The sequence below is a fragment of the Conger conger genome, chromosome 8, assembly GCF_963514075.1.
Source record: "Conger conger chromosome 8, fConCon1.1, whole genome shotgun sequence".
NCBI lineage: Eukaryota > Metazoa > Chordata > Actinopteri > Anguilliformes > Congridae > Conger > Conger conger.
The window spans coordinates 33,593,223-33,599,222 of NC_083767.1; positions in this window are offsets into that span (position 1 = coordinate 33,593,223).

The following is a 6,000-nucleotide window of genomic DNA, read 5'->3' on the forward strand; positions in this document are numbered from 1 at the left end:
TTAGTACTCTTCACTAATATAGTCCCCTCCAAACGTATTGGAGCAGCAAGGTCAATTCCTTTGTTTTTGCTATACACTGAAGATAATTGAGTTTGAGGTCAAAAGATGTAAATGAGATGACAGATCCATGTCACATTTTGTATCAGACCACTCAATTTTTAGGTGAGCAAAAGTATTGGAACATGTGACTTAAAGGTGTTTCTTGTTGCCCAGATGTGTCCTGTTAGATTGATGGGATAAACTATAAATAGTTCTGAATGTCTACTCTTGGTTTTAGTCTTGGGTTTTGCCAGTGAAGACTGCATTTGTGTTAGAAAAGATGAACGAACATGAAGACCAGAGAGCTGGCTTTGGTAGAAAAGCAAGCCATTTTGAAGCATAGACAAGAGGGTAAATTGATCAGAGCCAATGCACAAGCATTGGGGATAGCTTGTACAACAACTTAGAATGCCCTGAAAAAGAAAGAAACCAATGGCATACTGAGCAACAGACATCGAATAGGTTGACCAAGAAAAACAACAGCAGTTTATGACAGAATCATTGTGGGAGCTATGAAAAAACCCCATCAGTCAATGACATCACAAACTGTCTCCACAGGGCTGGGGTGAAGTTATCTTAATCAACTGTTTGAAGAGACTTTGAGAAAAGCAATATAGAGGCTATACCACAAGATGTAAACCACTCATCAGTAGTAAGAATCTGAAGGCATGATGGAAAAGAAGTACGGAGAATTACAGAGATGAGCCACAAAAGTTCTGGACCAATGTTTTTTGGAATGATGAGACCAAGATTAACCTCAACCAAAGTGATGAAAAGACCAAAGTGTGGAGAAAGAATGGATCTGCTCATGCAAGTTCATCTGTGAAGGACGGTGGAGGAAGTGTCATTCAGAAGACTACAAAAGCATTCAATCTGCCAATTTACAGAGACATGCATGCAAACTAATTGGGAGGAACTTCATCATGCAAGGTAATGCCCCCGAACACACTGCCACCACAATAAAGGACTTCATTAGGGAGAGAAAGTGGAAAGTTTTAGACTTTCGCCAGACCTTATCCCAATTGAGCATGTACTTCACCTTCTTAAGAGGAGATTGACGGGAAAAAAACCAACAAACAACAATTGAAAGAGCCTGCAGTAAAAGCCTGTAAAAACATCACAAAAGAAGAACAGTTGTCAATGGGTCGCAGGGTTTATGATGTTATTGCAAGCAAGGGATATGCTACCAAATATTAAGTGTTATTTTCTTTCATTTACTTAAATACTCTCTGTTCCAATAGAGTTGTTGAGCTGTTTTACTCACCTAAAATTTGGGTGGTCTGATACCAAGGTGCTAGGTTCTAAGTAATTTAACACATCTAGGTGTAAATACCAGGAAATAAAAGCTGAAATTCTGAATTCTCATCCTGTGTTCATCTTTTAATCAGAACCCCAAATGTGTTCAGTGTATTGCAAAAACAAAGAAATTGGCCGTGCGGTTCCAATACTTTTGGAGGGGATTGTAGGAAGCAAAGCAACTTCCAAACACTTCCAAAAAATGTACATGGTTTAGTTTCCCCAGTCCAATTTCTGTAATTCAGTTTGTGTCAGTCTGATCTTGAGAGGATTCAGATGGCATCCTAAAATCCTGTGAAAGTTATATTCAAAATGTTAAGAGATTATTAAAAACATTCATGTAGTGTTAGAGAAGCATTTTCCTTTGTATGAGAACCTTGAGTAGGCTGGGCTTTAATCCACAATTGAAATGTTCATTTGGAGCTCTAGTTGAGTTTTCAGGCTAAATGGAACTCTGTTCAGTCAGTCCATTATCTTTAAATGCACAGTTGACAGCAGAAAGCAGTTTTGGGTCATCACTGAAGACAACCTGAGGCAAATAGAATGAATAGAACTTGCAGTTATGTACAGTTAGTGTGATGCAGAGCGGCAAATATTGTTTGACTTTCACGAGACTAGAAGCATTTTCTCCTTTAGGCCTTTTCTTATCTCAGTGTATGATGTTGGTATTGTTAGGCACAGATAATAAGAATCATAGCGATAACGGTGGCTTTATCTCGGCTTTGGGTGCTGAGTGGACATGGCCGACTAGTTCCTTAACCCTTAATGCAATTGTAAATTTGTCTGTGACGACCAGTCACTGATGGAACAGGAGGTAATCAGAACCTCGCTGGTCTCTTTTTCGGAGAGCTGTTCTCAAAGAAACCAAACAAAGACTTTTTTTTTTTTTTATCTGTCGCTCATAAACAATGTGCCAGGAGGTTGCACCTGACGGGTATCGCGCTATGGAGCCTACCACTGGTCTCCTCAAGGACTTGCCTGTCAGGTGCTCACTTGTCGCCATCAGCATCTCACTTTACCCGTGGAAAACTGAAATTCTCAAGGGCTGGAATGGTTGCATTGGTCTTGCAGTAATTCAGGACTGTCTTTAAATCTGATACAGAGCCCATACTGACTGACCAACACTGACCCACAGCCAACAGGACATGTTTTATCTTTTTTGAATATTTTATTTCATTTATAGCTGTTCCTTTCTACTTCCCTGTTTTTTCCCCCCTGATTTTATTCATTTATTAAATAGTTTGCTATTTTCTATACACAGTAAAATATGTTAATTCAACTCTAAGAGTACTTGCAAATCTAATAGGCATCATTTATAGGCTTACTAGGGTTGATTGAACACTGAACATTTTATTGTGTACAGAAAATGGAACAACATTTTAGAATAAACTGCTTTGATATCAATAAAACTATATGAATGAAAACAACTGTGAGAGAATGAATGCATTTTACTGCTTAGTATAGGCACTTTCTATGCATTTCACTTTGCCTAACAGCCAGCTTGGAGAGTCTGGAGACATGTAACTAAGCAAGGCTACCAGCTCTCTGGAGTTTAGGTGTTGTCTTGTCTAACCCGGGAGTACTCTATGATTTCCTTTCAAAGCCACATAATCACTTTGCTATTGGCCTTACAGGTAGCTGAGATGAAAGCAATGACACAATCAAATGGATGGCCTTTCCTGTTGCAGACTATAGATTTTCTCATCTTAACAACTTGCCATCGATCAGCCAGTGTGTGTACACCATTCAGTTCTCCTGCCCAACCCCGTACCTCTTTCTTTTCAATGCTACCACTCTTTGGTCTGAAAGCAATTTAACACTGGGAAACCTCTCAAAAAATACTTCTGCCTGAACTGCCTGGAACAAATAATGAAGATGGCTCAGATGCAATTTAGCTGGCAGCATAGGTCTGATTAAACATGCATAGGTCTTTGGTTGAACCTGCAATCTCAGGGAAATGATGCTGTTAAATGCCAATCAAACCTGCATTATTGGAACCTTACATGTTCACGTTTCTGTCATTCCAGTGGATGCTCAATAGGGGAGCAGTTGCATTGATTTATATAATAACACTTATAGTAAATCAAGAAAAAGCTTTGCTTACATTTGCATTAAAAACAGAACATTTAATCTCTGATACCAACAGCATTTATTTTAAAATATATAATAATGTGGGTAAAAATCTTAAACTTTAAACATCTTAAATCAAACTTAACATATGCAGTTTTATTTCAGTCTTTGTGTATGTTGATTAACTGTCCAACTGAAATATGCTGTAAATTAATTTAATTTAAAGTAGAACTATCTAACGATCAAATTATATTAGAAATGTGTAGTTCCTTTTCATTTCAAGGCTTGATTGAGGAACTCATTAATAGTGTAATTACTGAATACAGAGGCACTGATTGCCAATTCCTGTCAAATTAGCACACACACTTTTGTGGATGGTTTAATGAAGTATATACAAATTGCCAACTGAACAATCCCATCCAATTAAGAAGGTGGAGAGCCAAAACACTTGAATCCTTCACCTTCATCTTCATTTTAAATGATAGCTCAACATTTTGCGCAAATTGCTACCTATAGAGCAGTTTCAGGGAAAGAGAATACATGGAACAATTTGGTGACGCTTTACTTGAGCTATATGCCATAAGGCTTCCATCACCATGTCAAACTACATCAGCATTACATAACGCATCATAACCAGTCAGGACTCATGACAGTGTAGTACAGCTCATAGTCAATTACTATAATTCTATTCTAAATCATGCACATGTTATTTTAAATTAAATTAACCCATGTTTTGGGAAATTCATCACATACAGTGGGCTCAAAAATTATTGGCACCCCTGACAGAAAATGAACAAACAATATCAAAAAAATTCTAAACAATATATTTATAGACAAACTCGAAATACCAACATGTGATAAATACTGTGCAATATTAATGTTTCAATGGAACCAACAAAAATCATTTACTGATTTAATTATAAATCAATTTCCTCCAAATCAATGTTTCACAATTATTGGCACCCTTAAAGATTATTGTAAATAACACCTACCAAAATTAAACCAGGTATTAAATTCCACTTATTTAAGTTTATCTATGTGTTAAGGAACTGTATTGAGTGATTACATCACTTCCTGTTTCACTAGGGTATAAAAATGAGGTAACACACATGTAATATCCTTTTGTCATCCAACACCATGACGAAAACAAAAGAATTGGGAGTTCAAAAGAGGCAGATGGTCGTAGACCTTCATAAACGTGGTAATGGCTACAAGAAAATTCACAAACTATTGAATACACCACTGAGCACTGTCAGAGCAATTATAAAAAAGTTCAAAAGATATGGAACTGTTGAAAATCTCATGGGTAGAAGACGCAACTGCATTTTGCCCCCCAGGATACTGAGGAGAATGGTGAGAGAAGCAACAAAATCCCCAAGGATCACAGTGAAAGAATTGCAGGCCTTGGTGGCAACTTGGGGTCACCAGGTTTCAGAAAGCACCATCAGACGCCACCTCCATAACCACAGCCTCATTGGAAGGGTTGCCTGAAGAAAGCCTTTTCTGACCACAAGACACAGAAGAAAGCGCTTGGATTTTGCCAAATGTCATTTACATTATGACTGGAACAAGGTTCTCTGGTCAGATGAGACCAAAATTTGGTCTCACGTTTTGGTCAGATACAGCATCGGTATGTTTGGCGTAGGAACAGAGATGCATACAAGGAGAAGCACCTCATACCCACAGTGAAATATGGTGGTGGGTCAGTCATGTTTTGGGGCTGTTTTAATTCCAGAGGTCCAGGGGCACCAGCAAGTATCAGGCAATTTTGGCTGAAAATCTGGTTCCCTCTGCCAGAAGTCTGGGACTTGGTCGTAGGTGGACTTACCAAGACAATGACCCAAAACACACCTCAAGATCTACACAGAAATGGTTCCGTGACAACAAAATCAACGTTCTGCAATGGCCATCTCAGTCACCAGACCTCAATCCAATCGAAAACCTGTGGGCTGAGTTGAAGGGGTCAGTTGATAAGCACAAACCCAAGAACGTGAAGGATCTTGAAAGGATATGCAAAGAGGAATGGTCCAAAATCCCTCCAAATGTGTTCCTTAATCTTAATCTAAAAATTACAGGAAGAGACTCCATGCTGTTATTCTTGCCAGAGGTGGTTGCACTAAGTACTAGGTGAAGGGTGCCAATAATTCTGAAACCATGATTTTGTTGAAATTTATTTTTTATTAAATGATTGTTATGATTTTGGTTGTTTCCATTGAAACATTAATAAAGTACAGTATTTGGCACATGTTGGTGTTTTACCTTTCTCTATAATTATATTATTCTTTTATTTTAAGCCTTGTTTGTTCATTGCTGGTGAGGGGTGCCAATCATTCTTGAGCCCAATGTACAATGTGATAGTGTTGTGACATTATTGTGATTATTACCTGTAATTCCCTGTCATGTCTTGTTAGGGGGTTATGCTATGTCTATGACTGCGGTATGAAGGCCTGACAGCATAAAAATGCAATCTACATCCAGATAAATCTTTCTCTGACACTTCTGTGCAATTGGCAAGGAATTATGGGAACTTCAGAGGCAAAACAGAGAAGGCAAAAGCCTCAGGATGTATATTATTTTAATGTTTTTCAATCTAAC